Genomic DNA, 18,775 nt, shown 5'->3' with positions numbered 1-18,775 from the left:
GCCCCAAGTCAATAATGCCTCCATGGTTACCGCCCTTCCTGCTTGGAAACGAATCTCACTGAACACTGCATGATTCTTTGCAGCAGTCCATAATTCAGCTTCATATACCTCCCTTTCTGTGATCCCCAAATCCCAAATCTAAAACCTGCCTCTCCCCTGACCACACAGCTCTCACAGCACACACCTCACACACACCGTGTCTGTGCACAGTATAGACAGCCTCCTCGTGCCTGACAGCCGCCTCCATCTATTTCCATGGCTTCAAACACCACACTGCCTTGGGAGAAAACGCCCTCCTGCTAGACTTCCCATCGCTCCTCCCTTTGGCTACCCTCCACCACTCTCCCGGTCACTCCCCTGGTTCACCGACCACTTCAGCTCCTTCCTCCTGAGTGTCTTCCCCTCCAATGCTATCCTTACTCATTACTCATTCCGCTCCAGTCTCCACAGCCATGCAGTGATCCACCCAACACCCCACCTCACGTTTTCTCAACCTCTTATGTCAATTATTTCTCCTTTCACCCCAGCCTCAGTCACCCATTCCCATGGGCACATACTTTAGATCTTGCTGTCACCAGCAAGAACTCCACCTCCAACATCTGGAGTTCACACCTTACTCCCTGACCACTCCCTTCCTGTCCAACTACTCAGATACCCCTCCACCAGGAATTCAGTGTCTCCAAGACCTCCCACTCACTTTCTCTCTATCTACTCCCAAACTCTGCCCTTCACATTCCTCCTTATCTTGCTTTAATGAGCTACTCCAGCTGGGTGACCACACCTTTGCAAAATGCCTCTGCCCCTCTGTCCTCCACTATTCTCATGTCACAGAGCCTCCCCTTTGGTCAAACCCTACACCAGCTTGCTTCCAGTGTGCATCTGGGCAGTTGACTCTCGCACACAACCACGCCAATGGGACTCATTTCAAAATTCCCTCCACACCTTTGAAATGACTTCTTAACTTTGCCAGGCAACCTGCCCTTCCCCTGTATAGACTCTTCAAGGGGATCATTTCCCACCTTTTCATCTCTCCTCAATTCTCCCCCACGTCCACCTCACCCCCACTCTCAGCCCATGGTGTCATCTCAAACAGCATAATGAAATGCTTGCAATCAGCCAGCATTTCCTCATTGTCCAACCCAGTCCCACTAACCCTTGTGAGTCAGCTCAATACCTCCTCCCCAGAGAGGCCTTCCCTGGCCACTCTGGCTAAGCAGCCTCCTCTGGTCACTCTCTCTCTGGTTACCTGAATTTATCTTGTGCATAACAATATCAGTGCTTGGCACCGTTCATTTGTTTTGTTAGCAGGTTTAGAATCTTTTTTACCTTCCTAGAGGATGATCTTCTAGTTTGCCCCAGCATTCCCAACACCTGGAACACTAGCTGTGCAGTGAGGGTGTTCAGTAAACCCTTCTCAACTGACTGATATTCATAGTTAAACCACACAAACCTACCTACAACTGTGATAAATTATTCATTGTTGCTAGTTTACCTCAATCATAGTTAAAAAAAAAAAAAAAAAACTGTATCACTGTAAGATGCCCATAACATAAAATTTACTATCTTAACTGACAGTTCTTAAGAGTAAATTTCAGTGATATTAAATACATTTATAATGTTGTGCAGCCATCACCACCATATACTCCATAAATCTTTTCGTCTTGTAAAACTGGAACTCTGCAGCCATTGAACAATAACCATCCATTTCCCCTACCCCAGCCCCTGGCCAACACTGTTCTACTTTCTGTCTCTGATTTTGACTGCTCTCAGCGCTTCATATAAATGGAATCATAGAGTATTTGTCTTTCTGCGATTGACATGTCCTCAAGGTTCATCCATGTTGTAGTACATGTCAGAATTTCTTTCTATGACGGGACATTATTCCACTGTATGTATATACCACATTTTCCTTGTCCCTTCATCCATAGACAGACACGTGGGTTGCTTCCATGTTTTAGTTCATGTGACTAATGTTGCTAGAAACATGAGTGTGTCAGTATCTTTTCAGGTCCTTATGTCAATAAAATTTAAATATCCATTTCCTTGAATACCATTTATTTAACTCTCCCCCCTTCCCCCAGTTAACAGTAGGGCTGCCATCTGGGCTAAAAGTCTCTATTTTAAAGAGGTATTTATTTAGTGACTAAAAGTATAAAGGCAAGAACTTGAAGTAAGCAAATTTTTCAAATGGAATCAATATGATGGCTTATTATAACCGTCTTCCTCCCTTCCTCTCTCCCTCTCTAGGGAGCAGCCCCTCATAGTACAGACCACATCATCCTCCAGATAAGAGTTCCAGAAGCAGCCTGTGGTGGAAGGATCAGGTACCCCAGCTGAATCACTCCCTGGCATCACCTTTCTCTTGGCAACTCTCCCCCCATGCCCCATTCACTTCCCCTGTTAAGCTTCTGCTTCCCCTTTGAGACTAAGGAAACACCCTTTCCCTGCTTACCTTTGAATGGCAGAGTACTGCTGACATTTAAAAGACAAGAAGAAACAAAACAGAGCTACTGTGGCATCTAAGCAAATGAAAAGATGTTTAGCAGCATTGATCATCAGGGAAATGCAAATTAAACACACAATGAGATATTACACCTATCATGATAGATAACATTTTTTTTAAAAAAACTAACAATACCAGGTGCAGAGCAACTAGAACTCTCATACATTGCTGGTGGGGATACAAAACGGTACTGTCGTTTTGTAAACCACTTGACAATTTTTTTATAAAGTTAAGCATACACTTTCAGTTCAGTTCAGTTCAGTCGCTCAGTCATGTCCGACTCTTTGCGACCCCATGAATTGCAGAACGCCAGGCCTCCCTGTCCAACATCAACTCCCAGAGTTCACTCAAACTCATGCCTATCGAGTCAGTGATGCCATCCAGCCATCTCAACCTCTGTTGTCCCCTTCTCCTCCTGCCCCCAATCCCTCCGAGCATCAGGGTCTTTTCCAATGAGTCAACTCTTCACATGAGGTGGCCAAAGGTATTGGTGTTTCAGCTTTAGCATCAGTCCTTCCAATGAACACCCAGGACTGATCTCCTTTAGAATGGACTGGTATACTGCAATCCCACTCCTAGGTATTTAACCAAGAGAGTTGAAATTTTATGTTTATACGAAGACCAATAGGCCAATATACACAGTGGCTTTATTCACAAACATCAAAAACTGGAAATATCCAAATGTCCTTTAATGGGTGAATGGTTAAACAAATTGTGGTACAGCCATCCAAACAAATATTACTCAGCAGTCAAAAGAATGGACTACGAACATTTGTAATAACATGGATGAACCTCAAAAATATTACACAAAGTGAAAGAAGTCAGACACAAAAGGCTACACTGTATGATCTCATTTATATGACATTCTGGAAAAGGCAAAACCAAAAACAGATGCATGGCTGTCAGGGGTTATAGGTGAGAGGAGAAGATTCACTTCAAAGGGCATGAGGGAATGTTTTTATATTTTGACTGTGGTGGTAGCTACATGACTGTATGCATTTATCAAAATTCATAGAAGTATACGTCTAAGGAAGTGAATTTTACTATACATATATTATACTATATACAACATATATAATATCTTAGAAAGCTTGCCTTTTTTTTTAAAAAGCACAAGTAAAGTAAAATGTGACCATCTGTATATTACTGGGAGACACAATAGGAAATAATAACAGCAACACAAACAGCAACAGAGCAAGCCATTTTTAAAGAACTGGTTTCCAATCCTACAGTATAGCCTTCCAGCCTTGAAAGAACCTGAGTATGATGCAGTGCTTTGCCTGGCATTTCTAGATTCCTTTCAAGGTGCCACCTAGGAGCCAGGCAAGCATCCATTTCAGCCCCTCTTTGAAAAGGGCACAAAAGACCTCCTGATCCATAGCCACCTGGGCCCTCTGATTGGCAGAATCAAAATGACAGACATCCTGGAAGGCAGAGCCCACCCTGCTGCCTCGCGCCCGTCCTGCCCTACACCACCTCCCAAGTACAGCAGTAGACAGGTGACTAAACTCTGTGCCGTGTACCATGGGGATTACAGAGCAGGAAGGGAGACCTTCTCAAAACTGGAGTAATTCTGAATGATTATTTTAACAGGTAATGGAGAACCTCAAATAGGAGAGACACCAAGCCAGGTACCGATCGGATTGTGGACTTGCTCTGCAAATCAAAGCCCCGCTTTCCTGGCCCAGCTCCTCATTTCCCAGTGGACTTGACCTTTCTTGTGGCTGCAGTCACCCATCCATAAAATCTCGATGAGCCCAATTCACAGTAATAAAAGCAAGGCTCCCTTGCATAACTAAAGCTATAGATCTGCTTTATAACACTGTCAGCTTGATTAAGGATTGCCTTCTGCATGTCCCAGTTGCAGAATTTATGGATTTGTGTCCCACTATTATAAGTCAACTAATAGATTTGTCATTTAACAGTGTTCTCTAGCCATTTTCATTTTGTGTTTGAAGTTGACTAATGTTTAACATCGTGATTAAGATGAAAGTTTCCAATTTTAATAAAAGAGCAAACAGTACAAAACAGTAGATGTTCTTTAATTATGGAAAATGTTGAAAATATACAAAGTTAGAGAGCACACCATAATGAACCCTAAGTACCTATCACCTAGCTTCAGAGTAGATTGCAGTTTGCCCAGGAGAGACCTCGATATGCCTCTTGTTCCCTTGTAATTACTGATAGCACCTCCTTTAGCTCTAAAAAGTGCCAGTTTAGGTGATCATTTACACTCAACCCCAACAACTCATGCACTACTTTAGTTCACCTCCAACCCCACCATCCACCACGAAAAAAAGATTCTGTTGAGACAAACCCTAGACATAGTATTACTTCCCCCACAAACATGATAGGCTTTGAAAATGAGATTTTAATTCTTTGACAGCCTTAACTTAATATAGCTTCACTCCAGAATTAAATACAACAAATAGTGGCTTCAAAGCTGGTGACAGTTTTACAGCCTGTAACTTTAACAGAGTTAAGATAGATGTTAAGACAGTTAAGTAAGATTCCCAAAACTGTTTTCAGTCTTGATGTTCATTGCTAAGGCTGAAAAATGAAGCAACAATTTCCAAATTAAATGAACACAGAGAGACAACTGGAATTTCTTATGCCTTATAACTCCAGATTTACTTTCTGAACAAAGAACTGTTGGCAAGTCCTTCCTTCTCAACCAGGTAAAAAAAAGGCCAACAGCCCTTCCCCTGTGAGACTATAACCCATTACTTTCACTGAAAGAAAGTTCACTTACTTTCTCTGTGACTTCTTTACTTTCTGGGTCTATATCAAATGTACTGTCAACTCTGACAAATGGTCTTCCGTAGCACTTGGGCAACAACTGTGATACAGGTTCCTAGAAGAACTTTTCATCTTCTCTTCATTTTTATCCCCATCTCTTTTAGACTATTAGCCAAGCTCTTCTTTCTAATTTGCCATTTCCACTTTTCTGGAGTGGCTAAAGAGAAACAAACTGCACTCATAAGAATTGTGTATAAACTAAATGCTAATCATCTTTGAATAGAAGAATGCATCAATGTTTCTGGACTGTTCTAGATAGCAGAAAATATTGGAATTGAGTTGATAAGTATGGTACAGATTTGAAAACATTTTTATAACGAGGAAAAGCAAATCTCACCAGGGTTTGAATTTAAATCACGGCCATGCCAATAGTTTACTATGCATGACTTGATTGAAAATTAATGTCCTTGGCTTCTAATTCAAGATGGCAAGCCTAATCCCACCATGTTTCTCTCTCTTCTTGGACTCCTTAAATTGATCATAACAGAATAAAAATACATAAAACCTACAATAACAAAGTAAAAGTATATGATTAACAGAGAAGAGATTTCAACAGGTTTCTGGAGGACAAAAAGCAGATGGATAACTGGTGACTAATGGTTGAAAGCAGAAGAAGCCTAGATTTCAGGCACAGGATATTGGAGCCAAGGAGGCAGATGATCTGTCTGGCAGAGCCCTAAAAGTGTTCTGGATTCTGAGATGGCAGGTGTTATGGAGGGGGGGAATTAAAAAAGAGACTAGACACAAGGGCACAAATGCAGTCTCTACATGGAGGAGCAGACCCTGCCCATCCCTCTCCCACCCCCAACACACAGTGGTTCACAGCCAGGCACCCAGCTATAGTTACCTCTGTATGTCAGAACAGTATACACATACTTTCGCTTCTGAATTTATCAACTTGACCTCTGGGTTAGTCTCCTTAGGAAACTGTCTGCACTGCAGGAGGGGAACTAGAGCAGCTCTGATGGTACCGGTGCTCTCAGGATAACAGAATCCATTTGAACTTCCCCCTGGAAGCATTTTCCACTTAGTGGTCCAAGGGTTGAGATATTGGAGCCAGTGAGAAAGAGATGAAATCCTAGCATGTTATTTATCACGCAGTGAGCAATATCAACCCAGTTAGATAATGAACACTTGAACAGTTTTCATCTTTTAGAATTACCTTATAGACAAATCATAGAGACCAGCTATGATGATGGAACAGTCAGTTCAGTGGCTCAGTCTTTGCGACCCCATGGACTACAGCACACCAGGCCTCCCCGTCCACCACCATCTTCCAGAGTTTGCTCAAACTCATGTCCATGGAGTCGGTGATGCTATCCAATCATCTCATCCTCTGTCATCCCCTTCTCTCGCCTTCAATCTTTCCCAGCATCAGGGTCTTTTCAAATGAGATAGTTCTTTGCATCAGGTGGCCAAAGTATTGGCACTTCAGCTTCAGCATCAGTCCTTCCAATGAATATTCAGGGTTGATTTCCTATAGGTTTGACTGGTTTGATCTCCTGGCAGTCCAAGGGACTCTCAAGAGTCTTCTCCAACACCACAGTTCAAAAGCACCACTTCTCCAGCGCTCAGTTTCTTTCAAACTCTCACATCCATACATGACTACTAGAAAAATCATAGCTTTGACTAGACAGACCTTTGTTGGCAAAGTAATGTCTCTGCTTTTTAATATGTTGTCTAGGTTGGTCAGGGCTTCCCTGATAGCTCAGTTGGTAAAGAATCGCCTGCAGTGCAGGAGACCCCTGTTTGATTCCTGGGTCAGGAAGATCCACTGGAGAAGGGATAGGCTAACCACTCCAGTATTTGGGGGCTTCCCTTGTGGCTTAGTTGGTAAAGAATCCACATGCATGTGGGAGACCTGGGTTCAATTCCTGGGTTGGGAAGATCCCCTGGAGAAGGGAAAGGCTACCCACTCCGATATTCTGGCCTGGAGAATTCCATGGACTGCATAGTCCACGGGGTCACAAAAGAGCTGGACACGACTGAGGGACTTGCACTTTCACTAGGTTGGTCATAGCTTTCCTTCCAAGGAGCAATCATCTTTAATTTCATGGCTGCAGTCACCATCTGCAGTGATTTTGGAGCCCAGAAAATAAAGTCTGTCACTGTTTCCATTGTTTCCCCATCTATTTGCCATGAAGTGATGGGACTGGAATGAATAATTTCTTGATTTTGATAATGCAAGCAAATGCATGACTAGAGGGAAGGAAGAAGTGGGCAAAGAGAGAGAGTAGTGATATCCTTATCTTAGAGTAGAGAGTCAAGTGACCCAACTACCAGTCCACGGAATGAGAAACCTGGTTTTAATAAATGCATTGTCTGGTGTGACAGGTATGATGAGAAGAAAGCTAGAGAGGAGATGTAGGTGTGGCCTAAACTACATCCTTGACTTTCACGGCAGGAATTCACTACATGATGATCAAAGCTGATAAATTCAGAAACAGCAGTATATGCATATTATTTTGAGATACAGAAGTAACTATAACAGAACAGAAAGCACAGCTAAAATTGGTTTGCCTGTGGATAAAGGATTTGGGGAAGGGCAGGGATTGTTGCTCTCTGTTAGAAGCCCTTCAGTTCTATTTGATTTCTTAACTGTACATATGCATTGCCTTAGAAACAATAAAAATTGGGGGACAGGTGACAAAGGGAAAATAATGGTATGTTTTACGAAATACAAGAAAGGAAGTTTCACACGATATAATATGCAGTCAGAACAAGCATGGAATGGTTAAGCTGGATGCTGCATAACTATGGTAACAGATGTAGCTAATTTAGGGCACAAATGATCTAAGAGAAGCGTAGTGTGGAGAGGGAAGGAGAATAAATTCTAAATAAAGGAATGCTGAGATAACCAGCATAGATGTTCCGCCACCTGGCACAAGTAAAGAGGGAAGGGACTGAAGCTGCCCCTATTTTTCTGATGTCTTTCACCATAGATGTTTAAAAGTAAAAGCCAACAGATTTGTATATGGGCGCCATGCAGGTAAAGAAAGCAAACATAATGGTATTATACTCGATAAAATAATATAGAAGAAAACCATGTCTGTTAAATAAAATTCTGTCTTCATAAAGTCCCCATGCATTTCAAAGTTTAATAACTTCATCTGTTCTTTGAGAAAAACAATTTATAAATGACATTTAAATGCACAAGGATTGGCTTTCCCTTCAATAAAATGATTCACAATTGAGCATATCCAGTTAACTATACCTTTCAAGATTCCAAAGAAAAATAAAAATAGGAACAAATTTGCATCACTTTTGGTTACCAGGAAGACTGCCATCCACGCAACAGAATCTGTGAGGAACTGACATCTTTGTAACATTGATTCTTCCCAACCAGGAACGTGGCGTTTGATTTCTGGAGTAAATATTAGTAGTTCATATTCTGTTTGAAAACTGTCTATTTCATCAAGATTTTCACATATGTTAGGATACAATAATGCATAGTGTTTTTATGATTTCAAATCTCTTTTTCCTTCCATATATCCTTTCTAGTATTGTTAATTATTTTCTTTTAATTAGGCTTGCTAGAAGTTGTCTATTTGGTTGGCTTTTTAAAAGAGCCAACTTGCCAGATAAAAAGTAGGAGGAGGGCACGTAAGGTGGAAGGAAGAGCCTGTGGGGGGTGGGTGGAGAAGGGGAATGTCCAGAAAGGTGGTCCAGCCTGCATCTCCAAAGAAGGAGAAGTAAAGCTGTCCAGGTAGGTAAGGAGTTTGGGGTTCATCCTAAAGGATTGACAAGATTGGATTTTTGCTTTGGAAAGATGGAAGGAGGGAGGTCAGGCTGTATGTGGGGAAGAGAAGCAGGAAGCTCTGGAGAAAACCGGATTTCTAGCCGACAGTATGGCTGACTGAAACAGAAGCCCAGGCAAATTAGACCAGCAGGATGGAGGGCAGCCATATCAACGCAGGGACCAAAGTCTAGCTGGGCTTCATGGAAGTTACAGAACTGGAATCGCTGTGGCCACCTCAAGACAGCCAAGTGGCTCCTTCTATAAACTGGTGAGGGGTGTAGGGGATGACCTGTGGTCCCCTCTTTGGCCTCATATGGCTACCAGCCCTAAGGTTCCAGGTCCTCACCGGTCCATGCCTGGTCCAATCAGCTCTCTGTGTGGGAGGATGCAGCGCTTGGGGTCAGATGGTCCTTAGTGCTTCTAGTCACTGAAACCCAAGGAATTTGTACTTGGCTTGATAAGTTTTTTCCAGACACTTCCAGGCTGGGCCCAGGGAAAACTATTCCAAATATGATATAGTGCTCAGTCACTCAGTCATGTCTGACTCTCTGCAGCCCCATGGACTGTAACTTTCCAGGTTCCTCTGTCCATGGGATTCCCTAGGCAAAAATACTGGAGTGGGTTGCCATTTCCTTCCCCAGGGGATCAGCACTGAAATTTTTTTTCCGGCAACCACATCCTAAATTCTCTGGCCTCCGGGTCCTGCCTGGGTTGTTTGAGAGTTGAGGCCCTGGGGCAAGCAACTAAGTTAGGGGTATTTACTGCTGGACCAAGTGGTATTTATCTATGTATTTATGTATCTTAATTTTTAGCTGCAAGTGTGCGGTTGATGCAAACCAACCTAGTTTGAAGCTTTACTGGGGGCTCCCTTGGCACATGTCAAGACTGGATGCCCTGACACTCAAGGTAGAAAGTGCTGACAGCATTCCTAGAGCCTTCTGATTTATACCCCACTCTCGCCCTAGCAACACCATAACCCCTCCAGGCCTGGTGCACTGAGCCTGGGGACTATTCTAGGAGGTAACTGGGAGAACATGACTGCCTCTTCCCAGGAGGATGCCTTATTGAATCATGGGATGGATACTGCTGGCTGGCACCATCTGCACCATCTCTTCTGGAGAGTCCTTAAAGAATCTGGGCCTCTGGTCTGTTCTCTCCCTGTTCTCTAAAACTAAAATAGATCTATCTTCCTTTGCCTGGCACTATCCCAGTGTTTGCACTGAAAGTGCTCCATCCCAGGAGTCCTAGGCAATCAGGATTCTAAGTAACACACCATCAAATATAATTCTGTGTGTGTGTCTGTATAAATGCATATGTCTTTGATATGTGCATATCAACAGGAAAGCTATCAAAAATATGATTATAGTGGGAGACTAACATATTTCTTATAATCTTTGACAGACCATAGGTATGAAGAAAATTTTAAAATAGATTTGAATATAACCAGTAAACTTGTTTTAATCCAAACAAACATTGTACTCCACAGAGAATAGACTTTCTTTTCACCTCACTCAATAATATTGACAAACCTTTCATTTGTAGTTTATTCTAGAAAATAGACCAAGATGAATTTTTGCTGGAAGCTTACCATTCCATAGATGCTCTTTGAGTTCAGAGGATTTTGATGCTGTTGTTAAAGACAGAGGCAAGCTTTGGTATTACTGCCTTAAAATTCTTTCAAGCTAAAACTATGTCAGTCAAGGTATATGGGGTCAAATTTGGGGCCACAACCTCTCTTCTAGAAACTCAAAATTCTATTCGAAGAATCTTGAGTCTGTCCTTGAACCCAATTCAAAATGCTTGAATTTTATAGAAATCCTTTTTGAAAAAAAATCTTATGAACCAAAGGTTGACCTAAATCACTTTATTAAAATATAACTTAAATATGTACATTCAAAAAGACCAGTTCTAAATACTTGAACTTTATAACTTTTATATAAGCAGAATGCAAAAATGAATGTGGAAATAAACACAACTATCCAACTTTAAAATGTCAAATTAATAAAATTTATTTACTGAAACAGATAATATTGTTTTGATGAAACTAAAATACCATTTGGGTTTAACAATAGAAAGGTGCAGCTTCAGGTCTAGTTACTACATGTTCATGCTCAGTTGCTTCAGTCGTGTCTGGCTCTTTGTGACCCTATGGACTGTAGTCCACCAAGCTCCTCTGTCCATGGGATTCTCCAGGCAAGACTACTAGAGTAGGTTGCCGTGCCCTCCTCCAGGGGATCTTCCCAACCCAGGGCTCAAACCCACGTCTCTTATGTCTCCAGCATTGGCAGGCGGGTTCTTTACCATTAATCTTAACCACTGGAACACCAGGGAAGTCCTACTACATGTTGTTGCTGCTGCTAAGTCGCTTCAGTTGTGTCCGACTCTGTGCGACCCCATAGACGGCAGCCCACCAGGCTCCCCCGTCCCTGGGATTCTCCAGGCAAGAACACTGTAGTGGGTTGCCATTTCCTTCTCCAATGCATGCAAGTGACAAGTAAAAGTGAAGTCGCTCAGTCATGTCATTACCACTACCTAAATATTTACTTCAATGTACTACTGCAGACAATACATAAACGATGCAAAACAATATTAATAACCTCAAAAATGTGTTTCCTACTTGAAGATAATCAGGTATCATAATTTAAAATTCTGGTATCAAAAAAGAATGGATAAGACTTCAGGGGCCCAGTGGTTAGGAAACCACCTGCCAATGTAGAGGACATGGGTTGCCTGTACATGTCTTGGGGCAACTGAGCCCACAACCACTGAACCCACACTCTAGAGCCCCTGAGCTGCAATAAGAGAAGCCAACCACCGTGAGAAGCCGGCGCACCACAGCACACCCTGCTCACCACAACGACAGAAAGCCCAGATGCAGCAATGAAGACCCAGTGCAGCCCTTTATAGCAAATAATAAATATTTTTTAAAGGATGGATTTATGTTTATGTATAACTGAATCACTTTGCTGTATACCTGAAATTAACACGACATTGTAAATCAACTATATTCTAATATAAAACAAAAATTAAATTTAAAAAATTCTGACACCAAACCATCCTGGCACACTTAAATAAATGAAGTGCCACTTCATTAATAAAACAGTATGAATGCTAACATTCAGTGAACATAGTTTTTCACATGTAATACCTCCAATCCTCACAATCTTACTGTGAAATCAATGCTGCATATTTATCCACATAGTATCATAGGCACAGAGAGGTTGAGTAACTTGTCCAAAGTCTCACAGCTAAGAAGTGGAAAAATGGATTTGAAGTCAGGCTGTCTGGCTCCTCTTAACCATTACACCAAATTGCTGGTCTCATTGCTTTGGACATAAGGTACTTATTGAGAAATAACTAAATCTGCATTAAATCAAGATCTAATCCAATTATTCTAAAACCAGCAACAGTAACTTTTTCCTTGCATTTTTACTGCAACACCTGCTGCTAATAAATTGCTGCAACTCAGTCCATGCCAAGGTGGAACTGGCAGGAGAGCTTCATTCCTGGCCAGAATAGCAGTGGTCGCCGGGAGCTGTTCTTTTGAATCTAGCAAACCTGTGCCCTGAGTGGACTCACACACACATGCACACACACCCATCTTAGTTTAAACTCCCCTCCCCCTCACCCATGCTGTGGCCCAGCCCCCAGGCCTGCCCCTGGCCCACCTGGGAAGACACAGAGGCAAACAAAGGCCCCAGCATTGTTTTGGGGGTTGCCATGAAGATCATATAGAACACAGTTTTAATATTCATTATGTAAGATCATCACTGAAATAAAGCCACTACATTTTAGAGAATACACAAGTCCCTCAAAATACAATATTCTCAGAACCCCAGGGGTTCAAGAGATCTGTGGGGGTGATATCAGGATCCCTCACACTAAGGGACACTCTAAAAATGGCAAAGTAAAACCTATCTGACAAGGACATTATTTCAAACACTGCTTCATACCTGAAAAATGTTCCTTTTTGCTCTTAGAATCAAAAATGGTTATGCATCTCTGCAGAAGTTTTTATTCTGTGTTTTTATGTCTGGACGTGTGATGTTTTGCATTTCATGCTTTTCCTGCACAGCTCTTCTCACATCTTGTAACCAGATATTTGTTTGAGAGATGTCTTCATGAAACTCCATTTCTTGCATTTGGCTGTAAGTGTTGTCAGGGCAGAGACCACATCTGCCTGCTTCATTCCTTTCTTTCCAGCGCCTCACAGAGCCTGTGCGTAGTAGGTCCTCAGTGAATATTTGTTGAGTGAATGACTCCATGAATAAACAAAGCCCATGAACCATGGGCTTGTCAACTTCCCTTTTAGTATGAGTTGCTAGAAAGTTCAGAGTTGGATTTGTTTGCTCCTCACATGTTTGCCTGGTGGCTCAGACGGTAAAGAATCTGCCTGCAATGCAGGAGACCCAGGTTCAATCCCTGGGTCAGGAAGATCCCCTGGAGAAGGGAATAGCTACCTACTCCAGTATTCTTGCCTGGAGAATTCCACGGACAGAGGAGGCTGGCGGGCTACAGTCCATGAGATCACAATGACTCAGAAACAACTGAGCAACTGACACTTTTCTCTTTTTACTCTCAAATGTTTGTATTTTCACATTAGCCTCATTCTTAACACAATTTTATGTCTCTACCTTTAGTTTCCTTTTTCTTTCCCATCTACTTCTAAGTCTGTCTTGCTGTATTTTATGAATCTCTGTAAACTGTCTTAAATTCCGTGTAGAACAAGGTAGGTGATAAATATATTTATCGGAGTTTTTTCATAAGTATTCAAAATCTTAACCCTAAACCCTCTGCCAACAAACACATTAGATCATCTGCAAACTCTTAAGAAAAGCTGAGTTTTACTAATTCCAGCACCATGTTGATATTTAAAGTAAATTCAACTCAAGCTTAGAAAACACATACAATATGTCATTTCGGGCAGTTTTGTATATTTTGTATGTGACAAGCACATTTCTAATCAGGTGAGATAACTGGGTGGATAAGAAAGAACATCAGGCTCGCTACAGAAGTGGTATGGATTGCGGATCAAAGGGTGATTTATCTCTAGTGGTTCTCCAAAATGTATTGACATCATACTAATAATGAAAAGCTTTCTTTTGCCGTACCCTTTTAGGATGGGGAGATGGGGAGTGAAAGTAAATTGGGGTGTCTGGGCAAGATGTTGGTCCACAGGCAGAATGAAGGTAGAACATTATACAGGAGAAATATTAAATGGCTTAACCCCTTTTTAAAATCTCCAACATATATTCTTCCTATGTCGGTAGGAGGGGTGACTTGCAAATCTGGAAACTTCACAGCTATTTTCCGTGGTCCTACTCATTTATAATTTAAAGGGCTTTCACTTCAAGTGTTAGCAACTATTTTCCCCTTAAAATGAAACATCATTTTCAAATGCCATTTATGAAGATGTCCCTCATTGCACAAGTTCAACGTCTCCTGTACCTCCACTAGATCCACACCCTAGATATGAAAGGAGGGTGTCCACCTTTCCCATCATTTGTTCCTGCCAAGACGCTGGAAATCCCTCATTCCAGGTTAATCAGAAAGCACAAAACGTCCCTTTAGGAAACTGATTTGATTTCTAGTATTTATAAGGCTCATTTGAGTCCGTTGAATCTTAGCCAACAAACTGCAAGAGGAGGGAAGAGTGGGCGTGAAGAAACAGATGGGTAATAATCATGTGTCAAAGATAAATGACAATTTTCAGAAGAATTTGATAGGGTGTGGGCTTGGGGCTTTTTTTTCCCCTCCTTCTTTTCCTGTCTCTCTCTCTCAGTCCTCTCGGTCTCTCTCTCCCCATCCTACCCTCTTTTTGTTCCTTTTTTTTTTTTTTTTGTCTGGGGGTGGAGATTAGAGAAGAAAAGAAAGGGGGAGAAAAGGCAAGACAATAGGCTAGACCCGAGCGCCTGATCAGCATCCTAAAGCAATCTGCCCCTCCCTTCCTCCCAACACCAGGTAGGCTGGCTGTGGTCGCGACTTCAAAACAAGCAGCCGCTGGCCCCCGCCTCCAGGTGGAGCGTGGCCTCCTACTGGGTGCAGGAAGGGACAGGAGGCGGGGGAGGAGATGGGAAGGAAGACAAACTGTGATAGATGGTCTGGCTGGCCCGATCTTCTCGGGGACAGTGGCCTTTTTTCCCTCCGAAGTGGTGCGGTCGCGTAAAAATTCAAACCCATTGGGGTCGGCTCACGTTCTAGCGCTCCTGCTCCCAACGCCGGCAGCTGCCGACGCCGCACCTGCCGACCCCTCAGCTACCGCGGCGCCAAGGCGATGGCGAGGCCTTGGGGAGCGCGCCCAACCCGGCCGAAGGCGCTGGGCGGTTCCGCGGAGGGCGGTGGCCCAGAGCAGCGTGAAGGGAGGGGCGGCCCCATAAAGCGAGGCTTGCAGCCCGCCAGCCCGGCGGGACTGAGAAGAAAGCCCCACCTGGCAGGCGCTGCGCTCGGGGCGCGTGGGTCCGCTGGTCCCCAAGCAGAGGCCAGCGGTGGGCACCCCGCTTCCCAAAGAACGTCCGATGTTACATCAGCAACAGAAACCTTTAGGCATAGCACAGCCGCGGGGAAGAGCTGCCTCGCGGACACACTCATTGACAGACGCTCACCCATCTGATAGACCAACCTGCTCCCGCTCGGTGGAAGGATGCTCTAAGGGTCGCAAATTCGATTAAAATAAGCAAAACCAAGCCCAGCCCGCGGCGTCCACTCCCAAGACGGGCTTACCTCCTGCAAGGCATCTTCTCCATCTCTGGTCCTCGGCTGCGGGTGGTTGGGGTCTTGTTTTGTTGGCTGGCTTTCTTTGGGAGAGCTGCTTGATAAATGCACCCAGCTAATCTGCAGAGCAGTGTTTTCTACCCATCCTGCAGCCGCGCATTGGCCAGAGCTGCCTGGAATTCCACCAGCAGCGCAGCTTCTCCGCGTCAGTGGTAATCACAGACAACAGAGGCTGCCACTCCTTGACAAAAGGCTTTCGTTCGCGCTCGTCCCTTACAGCTCTGCTGTCAGAATCAAATCCATTTCCCGCACGAGGCTGAGAGGAAATGAGAGCTCTCCCGGCCGAGTGCGCTGACAAAAGGAAGCTCGGCGGTGCCCACAGCGCCCCCTCTAGCGGGCCGCTGCCCGGCCGCCCGAGGGCCGCGGTGCTGCAGTGCCCCCGCCCGCTCGCCCGCGCTGCCGCAGTCCCGCCGCCCAGGCCCCCTGCCCACGGCCACTCCTGCACCACGAGCTGCCCGGAACAGCCAAGCCAACGTGAAGATGCTGTTCCTAGGAAGGAAATCTGAAACAAGAGCTCCGATGGAGGTTGCATTCCCTTGGGATTAAAAAGAAAACAGTCTTGTATTTTTTTTTTTTGTCTAAGAAGGACGTTTTGCTTTAGAAGATTAATTATATTCGTGATTTTAATAGCAAACGATTGATTGTTTGAATTCAAAGCCATAATTATCCTATTGTAATGCTGACTCCATTTCCCACAAGGGCAAAGTGTTTGTTCTTGCCAGACCCTCTCGGATTACAGGAGCACCTCTCTCCAATTCTCACTACTTCTTCCTCTCACTCCCCTCCCTAGTCTCCCACCCTAGGGGGAACAGGTGTTTGGTGATTGGGCAACGGGATGGAGAACAAGAATACCTGGTTACAGTCTCAGACGTGCCATTGACTGACTAGCTGTGTGACCTTGGTGAAGGCACTCAATCTTTCTGGGCCTTTCTGGGTCTTACTCTGTAAGATGATAGTGTATAGCCAAGACACCTCCCACTGCTCCTTTCTGACAGTGTTTCTCAATGCAGAGCCTTCAGAGAGTAGAGATGTCAAGACCTAGTTTGGGACTTAGACCCCCATAATCTCCATCAATTCCCCAAAGCTCCCATAAATCACCATTCACACTAGGTATTTGTAAAAATGTGATGACAGGGCAAGTACAGCTTCCAGAAAAGCCTCTGCTCACTGCCAACCAGATCAAGGCCCCTTGGTTCCCTCAAGATTCTGGGGTACCACAGCCCCATGAAAATTACCATACCCTAACACAGTGTTGCTGCAGAGTCAGCATCTCTGGATTTGGGCCCAGGAACCCAGAGGTGTGAGCTCACCTCCTGCAAGGCATCTTCTCCATCTCTGGTCCTCCACTGCTGATTGTTGGGGGGTTGCTTTGTTGGTTGGGTTTTCTTTGGGGGATCTGCTTGATAAATGCACCCAGCTAATCTGCAATGTTTTCTCCCCATCCTGTGTGTGTATTTGTGTGTGCACACGCGTGTGCGTGCGTGTGTATGTATAGGCTGCACCATGCAGCATGGATCTTTGTTCCCCAATCAGAGATGGAACTCGTGCCCCCTGCACTGGGAAAGTAAAAGTGAAAGTCACTCAGTCATGTCTGACTCTTTGCGACGCCATGGGCTATACAGTCCATGGAATTCTCCAGGCCAGAATATTGGAGTGGATAGCCTTTCCCTTTTTCAGGAGATCTTCCTAACCCAGGGACCGGCAGATTCTTTACCAGCTGAGCTGCCAGGGAAGCCCAAGGGAGCATGGAGTCTATTCCTAGTGATTCTTTGAACACTAACATATAAGAAATGTCACTGTATGTGAATAGCTGCTACTGACGTAGATAGAAAAGGAGAAAATGCCCACATAACAACCCAAGGACACCTGGCAGGCATTGCATTTCAGATAACAGAGTAAATTTTGTCTTTCTGCTCAGCTCATCCAGCCCCTCCAACCCCTGGTCTCTGCTTCTTCTTCCCCACTCAGAGCTTCTCATCTATTCCCACTTCATCTTCAGAATCACTGAATCACAAGCTCTCTTCCTATTCTATTCTCCCATCAAAACCTGCTAGAATTACAAGCAGCTCAGCCACCAGGACCTGAGGGCTTTCTGGCCAGATCCAGGAAACAATGTTTATTGAGACACTTCAGGCAACTGTGCACTATTGGTGCCGAGCAATAATATCTGGGAAGTTGAAAATGCCTTCTCTGGAGCCCTGGAATCACAGGTAAGGTAGGCCCTTTTCTGAAATAGAGCCCAAAAAGGGAATAGAGAATTTTTGTTTAGTCCAGAAGTAGCAGGTTTCATAAATTCCCTTGATCATCGCATCACTCAAAAATTTCTCTTCCTGGTGTGTTAGTAAGCTTTCTCAAACTAATAATAGCGAACTCTTTTTGGCTCTTGCCATTGTTCTGAGAGCTTTACATGCATTTTTGACTCGTTTAATCCCCACACGAATCCTGCAAGGGTGGAAATGGCACTATCCTCTATAGTAGATGAAGAAATTGAAGCCCAGAGAGGTCAGGTAACTCTCTCAAGGTTGCACAGCTAGCGGAATGGCCAAGGCAGGATGCGAACTCAGCAACATGGCTCTAGAGCTGAGCCCTAACTTGTATCTTGCACATGTACTCTCAGAGGGGGCAAAAAATTGACTTTAAAAAGCAGAACTAGTATAAGATACTGATAAAATCCACAAGGCTGATTCACTCTCCTTCCACCCACCAAAAAAAAAAAAAAAATTGATTCTGCTTTGATTCTGCTCTTCTAGCCATCATAGAATCTAAAAAAAAAAAAAAAAAAACCCTCCAGTTTCTCCCAGATGGCATCTGAATATGATGAGTGCTAGTTCAAATGTCAGACTTCAAACAAGACTTCATTGTATTAATTTCCATATTAATAGCCTATATGGAAATTTGAGTTGAAGTCCTGGAAGTTCTCACTTAATTCCAAATTCACTTTGAAATCCAACAAAGGGAACCAG

The 18,775-nt window shown here is 43.8% G+C and overlaps 1 protein-coding gene across 1 annotated transcript in view; it reads right to left on the bottom strand.

Moving 5' to 3' along the window:
* The window catches only part of ADD2 (adducin 2), a 126,112-nt gene extending 109,947 nt beyond the window's left edge, over positions 1–16,165 (bottom strand). Inside the window, exon 1 of the mRNA XM_061431991.1 lies at positions 15,762–16,165. The gene's annotated coding sequence lies outside the window, so the exon portion shown is untranslated. The remainder of the gene's footprint in view (positions 1–15,761) is intronic.
* Between the last annotated feature and the right edge of the window lie 2,610 nt (positions 16,166–18,775).

Source organism: Bos javanicus, chromosome 11 (assembly GCF_032452875.1).
Source record: "Bos javanicus breed banteng chromosome 11, ARS-OSU_banteng_1.0, whole genome shotgun sequence".
Lineage (NCBI taxonomy): Eukaryota > Metazoa > Chordata > Mammalia > Artiodactyla > Bovidae > Bos > Bos javanicus.
The sequence above is the reverse complement of the archived record's forward strand: the minus strand, read 5'-3'. Positions and strand labels throughout refer to the sequence as shown.